At 46.3% G+C, this 7,555-nt stretch overlaps 1 long non-coding RNA gene across 1 annotated transcript; it reads left to right on the top strand.

The window, feature by feature from the left end:
- The first annotated feature begins 4,092 nt into the window (after positions 1 to 4,092).
- On the top strand, positions 4,093 to 5,658 carry LOC131910686 (uncharacterized). The gene is made up of 3 exons (XR_009379198.1): positions 4,093 to 4,405; positions 4,836 to 4,903; positions 5,154 to 5,658. It is a non-coding gene; the product is annotated as an uncharacterized LOC131910686 (long non-coding RNA).
- Positions 5,659 to 7,555: the final 1,897 nt, after the last annotated feature.

Below are 7,555 nucleotides of genomic sequence, written 5' to 3'. Positions count from 1 at the left end.
AGCCAGGCCTTCAAGGCCGGCTCCCTCTGACTCACATGTGTGTACCCTAGAGATCACAGTCCCACTGGTTCCCGAAACAGGACCAGCAGCTGGGTAACCAAACGTTTCAACACAGGAGTCTGCTGGGAGCCTTTCACATCCAAACCATCTTACCTGGTTCCATCTCAGGAAATAAATCACTCAGACTGTCTGAAGTTTTCAGAAAATGAAAGCTTGTCCTATCATTTGGTGAACTAAGATGCCTGGCAGAGTTGGTTGTAATTCCTGTAGCATGTGTGCTTGACCATCCATGGCTATGGATTCTGGATCCATAGACTCAGTCAACCTCAGAACAAAGCTTTTGAAAAGTCTGTATTGAACATGTATAGACTTGCCCCGACTCACCACTATTTTCTATACTGTGTGGTAGAACAATGCTTTACTTAACATTTACACTGTGTTAGGACTGTGTAAATGAGAGTTGGTTTAAAGTATATGGGAGATGTACAACACTGTGCACAGATAATAAATGCACTATTAATATAATGAACTTGAGCCTTCTTGGATTGTGCTATCTTTGGGGAAGAGGGGAGGGACAAATTCATTCCTAGGTATGAATAAAATCAAGACATTCCCCAAGCCAACAGACTGCACCAGGTGGAATGATCTTTGTGGTCAGTGGTGGGTCTGAAAGCCCCAAGTTTATCTTGTTGGAGATGCCCTGGAAGATGTCCAGCCCACCAAGACTACTCAAACTCCTAATTATGTGAACGTCAATGACTGGACAGTAATTATCATAACTAATTTTTAAATGATAGAAAGCAACTACCCTGTTTGGTTTTTGTTTTTTTTTTTTTTTTTTTGGTTTTTTTTGTTTTTTTGGTTTTTCGAGACAGGGTTTCTCTGTGTAGCTTTGCACCTTTCCTGGAACTCACTTGGTAGCCCAGGCTGGCCTCGAACTCACAGAGATCCGCCTGTCTCTGCCTCCCGAGTGCTGGGATTAAAGGTGTGCGCCACCACCGCCCGGAGAAACTACCCTGTTTTTACACTAGCATTGTTGGTTTTTAAAAACACAGTCCATGAATCAAAAGTGGGCTTTCAGCTTTGAGTTAGGTCCCAAAGAAACCCAGGACAAATGGCTAAGATGCCTATTTAACACATCAGAGCAGACTCTGGCCACCAGTCTCCCTCAGTTCCTACCTGGTACAGGGTCCCCCAGGCTGGCATATCCCGCCTTCTACCCTAAAGTCACTGGGCTTCCTGTCCCCCAGCCTTTGATCCCTGTGTAACCTCAGCCATTTTGGCTACCTTTCCTTCTGGGCTCTTGGCCCCTTGGTCTCTCGGTCCATGGCTCCCCACACTTTTCTCTTTCTCTCTTACTCCCCGCCCCATCTGCTCCCATGGCCCAGTTCATTCTAGACCCTTCCAGATGCCTCTGGCTGTATTCTCCCTCATACCTCCTTAACCCATACCTAGTGGGGCAATCATATCCTCTTTTTTTTTTTTTTTTCCTTTTTCTTTTTAATTCACTTTGGAAGAAAAGTGGAGGGACAGGGTCAAAGATCCTATGTTCTTTAAAAATACATTAACTCTTTCTTACTTACTATTCTTGAGTGCTGAGACTTTTTTCCCCTGCATGTAGGGGTTTGATTACAAATCATTCCAGAAGGACATGGGGGGGGGGCAGGGGATGCTGTTGCATATTAAGGCCGCAGTTGTGTGGATCTTTGTAAGGCTTTTCCTTAGTGTGATGTAAAGGTTTGTAACCTGTCATCTCCCTGCTTGTAGGCTGTGTTTTACATAAAACCTTCAGCTTCTTTGACACCAACCTGGATGTCGTTATCATCGCTGTTTACAGTCCCGTGTGAGTAGTGTTAAGCCTTGAATGGCATTAATAAAATAATTAACTGATAGAGATTTGGATGCTCGAGACAATTGGTACATCCTGACAGCACACACACAAATGGCCGGCCATTAGCCAGCCTTTCTGGAGACTGGGTTTGCTGACCCTTTTCTTCAAATGTCTTCTCTTACACTCTGACCTTTACTCCCTCTCCTTGCTCCCAGTTCCCTCTCCTTGCTCCTTATCCCATCTTTTAACCTCTTCCTCTTTTCTTTGCCTCCTTCCTGTTTTCCATCCTCCCAGCCCCTCTCCTCTTCCTTCCCCATCCCCTTTGGCCTTCCGCTCCCTTCCTCCGCCTCCTTCACGGCTTCCCCCTCCCTTCTTGCCTCTCCGTTCTCTCCCCACCCTCATCCTTTTTGCCCGCTCTCTCCTCCCCTCTTCTTCCTTTTCTCCCCTCTGTTTGCTTCCTCCTTTCAGTCCCTCCCTGCTTCCTTTTTTTCTTTTTGTCATTTCTCTGTGTGAGACACATTCTTCCCTATGCTCTATCGTCACCGCTTTGTAGTCAACTCTGTGATGCTTGCGTGGAAACGGACCATTGCCTAGCGATCCTGTCTGCTGCTTCTGCCGGGGAGCCCGCTCGTCCAGGCCTCCTTCCTACACACCGCTCTGCCTTCCTCGGCTAGTGCTTCCTCACTTCCACTGTCTGCCGCCTTCCACCTCAACACTCCGCATCCTCCCGGATGCTTCCTAGGGTTCCTTTTGAAATGGATGCTAGCCTTTTGTTCCAGGCGCACTCTGAGCTACTGGGTCAGGCAGCTCGCAGCCTCCCTGGGGCAGTGCTGTGATGAATTTTGGCATGGCCAGGCTGTTTAACAACTTCATTGCAGAAGTACCAGCTTCCTCCAAGATTGAAAGGAGCTGTGATGAGCTTTTTCCAAAGGCTCCTCCAGGTTCCCAAATACCAAAGATTCCCGCAGATCTCTAAATTATGTGGCAATTTTTTAGAGCCACACCTACCCAATAAAAGTGAATTTTCTGTTGCAAGAAACATAGCTACTCTGTGATCTTATTAGTTGAGGGCTCAAATTTTCCTGAGACTCACGTTGTTACATTCAATAATTTGTTATTTCAAATTTCAGGTCCTGTCAATCTTTCCACAGGGGTGATTGTCAGCTATTCCTCATCTCTGCCATCAGCCACGTGCTTTTCCCTTTTTACAAGTCATAATTGCTATGAAAGATTGTGCCAATTAGTTTAATGTTTGTCTTTTCAGAAACATTTAGAAAGTTATCTGAACTCGGTGCATGTATTCTTTAAAAGAGTTGTTTATTTTTATTTTATTTGCATGGGTGTTTTGCCTGCATATAAGTACACTACATGCGTGCCTAGTTTCCTCATAGGTCCAAGAGAGTGTTGGATTCTCTGGTTGTGAGGCACCATGTGGGTGCTGGGAACTGAACCCAGATCCTCTGCAGAAGTGGTAAGTGTCCTTAATCATGGAGCCATCTCTCTAGGCCCCAAGACTACATATTTTGGAGAGTTGAACCAGTTACTTTAGAACCAAGCTCTGCTTGCCTGTGAAAAATTATTTAAGTTAGAGTATGTAGTCAGCCCTTCATATCTGTGGATTCTGCACTCATGGGCTTCAATAGCATACTAAAAATATTTGGGAAAGATTTTTATCGGTTGTAGACATGGATACCGTGTCATAATTCTTGAAATAGTATACTGTGGGAACTGTTTAGACAGTAATCTACACATGAGTTAGATACACAGGGGAAGGGGTAAGGGGGAGCGTCATTCAATGGTAGAGCATATGTGCATAGGTTGAATGTAAACACATCATCATTTAGCTATTTACTACTTATTTACATTTCTTTTGAGACATGGTTTCTCTACATAGCCCAGGCTAGCTATGTAACCCAGGATGGCTTTGAACTCCCTGTAATCTTCCTGCTTTAGCCTCCCAAGTGCTGGGATTACAGGTGTTTGCTACCATGTCCTGCTTATTCTGCCATTTAAAAATTTGTTTTTTACTGTGAGTGTGTGTGTGTATGTGTGTGTGTGTGTGTGTGTGTGTGTGTGTGTGTGTGTGTAGGTCAGAGGATAACTTTCTGGAGTTGGTTCTCCCCTTCTGCCATATGGGTTTTTAGAATTGAACCTGGGGTATTACACTTAGTGGCAAGCACCTTTACCCACTGAGTTATCTTGCTGGCCTGGTCATTTTTTTTAAACATCACTCTGCCATTTTATATGATTCCAGCATCTGCAGATTTTGCTGTGGAAGGCGTAGTCTGGAGTCATCTGTTGTTGACACCTTCACAGGATGGATGGAGGCATTTCCTACCTCCAGGGATAGAGCAGATGTGGTGGCTCAGGTACTCCTTGAACACATCATGCCTTGATTTGGCTATTTGGTGTGCCACAGACTATCCAAACGGACAACACCCAGCCTTCACTTCCAGGGTCATTGAGCTCGTGTCTGAAGCCCTCAACATCTCCTGGAAACTCCATATCCCCCCAAGCTCCTAGGACATCAGCGCTGGTACTACCTCTCCAGGCTCCAGTGGGCACCTATCCAAGGTAAATGGTTTGCCCACTGGGACCCTCCACCCCCCAGTTTTCCAAAACATCCCAATGAAGGGCCTATCTGCTCTTCTGTCCTGCTCATTGGCCTTTGGCATTCACCCTTGCCTCTCCTGTACAATCAGGGCACATCTCCATTCCATTCTTTCTGGCAGTCTTCACTCTTCCCATGGCTAGCCCTGTTCATAGGGCCGGTGTTAATGATCTATTTTTTCTCCTAGCAACTCACCTTCTCTTCTTCCTCAAGAAACAGATTCCCGAGGTCATGATCGTTAACCAGATACTTCCTCACCCATACCTCCTGCTGAGCGTGAGCCCAATGACTCCCAATTCCCCCACCCCATGTCATCCTGTGCCAACAGGAAGTAGCTAGACTTGAATGTTTGGTTGGAAACTCTGCCTCTCAGTCCCATTTCTCCTTCTCCAGACCCTGCCCACCTCAGAAAGACCGCAAATGTCCAGGTTCCTCCCAAAGCTCAAGACTGTGCCTACAAGGTATTTAAGCACCCCCCCCTCCATTCCAAGACCTGCCATGTGATCACCCACCATGATCTAGGGAGCTAGAAAGGTCACCCAAGAGTGCTTGGCTCATTAAACCTGGTCTTTTTAATTCGACTTAATCTGGCTTACTGAGTTGGTGGAGAAACCTAATATAGGGATATTAAAAAATTCTATCGGATACTATTTATTTTTTGTGGTATTGGAACTTTGTCTTTAATAATTACTTTGTCTTTTGTTTTTGTAGTACCGCGCATTGAACCTAGGACCTCGCACCTGCCAGGATGTGCTCTCCCACCCAGCTACATCTCCAGCCCCTCTTTCAGGATAATTTATATTTGAAATTATCCAAGCTGGTCTTGGGCTTTGGGCTTCTCCTACCTCAGCCTCATGAGAAGCTGAGGTGGCAGGCTTGTAGGACCAGGCCCAGCTTCTGTCTCCTTCCATCTACTTAAAGAACGTGCTCACTAAAAAGCAACTGGTGATCTTTACTTAAAGCAACTTTCATGCTGTCTTGCCAGGGAAGGCACCACTGCTGGGGCCCTTCCCATTTTGTTCATGAATGGGGAAGCATTTTAAGTCAGCTTATGTGACCAAACCATGTCAGTGTCACAGGGCCTCTTCATACACTGGGATCTGTCTGCCTTTGGACTTGAGTTCATCTGAGTCTCCATGCTCTCAGGCCCCACATCAAGCATCTCTACAATAAAGAATGGGAGGAAAGCACATGTCTGTGTTTTCACCACCAGTGATGAGTGGTCTCAGGAAGGGTAACTTGGGCCGAGTTAACGGTACCTTCTTCCCTGTCCTTTCTGGAATTCATTAAGTTAATACGCTGTTGCCGGCATGGGGCAGCGTCTTTGATGGTGAGTACAGTTAAATGCCTCTTTAGACATGTCATTGACTAACTGACACAGGGAGGTGCGTGGAGTGTGGTTGGCTTTGGGGGTGGGGGGGAGGAAGAAAAGAAGTGTTGCTCTCTATATTTTTTCACTTAAAAATGCTTCTTAACAATCCCTTGCAGCTGGCGGGAGGCTAAGGTTTCTCACACTCTGAAAGGAAGTCAGGCCATAAATAACCCAGGCAGGCACACCTGGAAAGAATAACGCTTTTCTAGGCGCTCCGCTGTGTGGAGGATGGATGCCAGTCTGGTGAGTGAGTGTGCTCACATGGCATGGAAGAGTGTGTAAATGCCACGTTAGGATGAAGCCAGGGAAACATTTCCATTTTTAATCTCCAAGCTTTCAGCTCACAGTTTAAGGGGGAAAGTGCAGAAAGACGTCTGTGGAACCTGTGGAACATTAACACGGGGGGGGGGGGGGGGGGGGCGCCATCTTGTTCGGTGTGACAGGCTCCCCCGGCCCAGCAAGCAATGATAGACTCAGAGAAGGATATTGGTACTCTCAGAACCAGAGACTGTGGAACTTTCCAGAAGTTGTTGTGGTTATTACACTTAGGGATGGGACTCAGAGGGCAAAGATAAGCAATGCTTTCTTCATCTGAACACAGAACAACAACTTGTGTTGGGTCAAGAGGTAGCTCAGTAGGTAAGTGCTTAATAGATACCCAGTACCCATGGCGGGGGTGGGGGGGTGGAGGGGGTAGCAGAGCCTGGTGACAAAGGCTTGAAATCCTAGCCTTAGGGAGGTGGAGGCAGGACCACCCTTAGGGACTGCAAGACAGCACACTTGGGCTGGAGAGATGGCTCAGAGGATAAGAGCACTGACTGCTCTTCCAGAGGTCCTGAGTTCAATTCCCAGCAACCACATGGTGACTCACAACCATCTGTAATGGGATCTGGTGCCCTCTTCTGGCCTGCAGTTATACATGTATACATAATAAATAAATAAATCTTTAAAAAAAAAAAAAAGACAGCACACCTGTGAACTCCAGGCTGAGTGAGAGATCCTGTCTCAAAATACAGGTGGAGAACAGTTGAGGAAGACATTTGACATTGTGTTCTGGCTTCCATGTATACACATGTTTATGTATATGCCAGTCCTACACACAAGAACATGTATATGCACAAAACAAAACAATAAAAAAACCCACCCACTGACTGAGTGGTTATCCATCTTTTTTTTTTTTTTTCACTTCATCCACATTTAGAAGGCTACACTGGATGTTTGATCAGACAAGTGCTAAATACAGGTCTGCTGGGAATCATGGATGCTTCTGGGGGGCCACTTGGCCGTTGATACTAGCTGTGATGTTCAGCCCATCCTCTGGAGGCCCTTCACAGATTTTAAGCTGGAGTAACCCAGCCTCCCGAGGAGCCAGGCACAGTGGAAAGCAGTTGGCAGCACTAGCCTGTATTCTGGAAAGTGTGCATCTGCCTTTCTTCCTTGGATGCTGGGTTCGTGTCTAGGCCACAAGATAGAGTAGAAGAGTGTGACATATCCACCCTGAGTGTGACTGGGGAATACACACTTCTTAGGTGAGATGGAGGAGCTGGTCTCCTACAGCTCATTCCTTATTCTGCTGACTTTGTCTTCACTCTGAAGTCCAGATGGGAAAGAAATCTCTTTTATGTTTAGTCTCTCTCTCTCTCTCTCTCTCTCTCTCTCTCTCTCTCTCTCTCTCTCTCTCTCTCTCTCTCTGTGTGTGTGTGTGTGTGTGTTTACAGATGCACTCCCTCGGAGTTGACTG

Source organism: Peromyscus eremicus, chromosome 5 (assembly GCF_949786415.1).
Source record: "Peromyscus eremicus chromosome 5, PerEre_H2_v1, whole genome shotgun sequence".
Taxonomy (NCBI): Eukaryota; Metazoa; Chordata; class Mammalia; order Rodentia; family Cricetidae; genus Peromyscus; species Peromyscus eremicus.
Note: the sequence above shows the minus strand (reverse complement) of the source record. Positions and strands in the feature narration are given on the sequence as shown.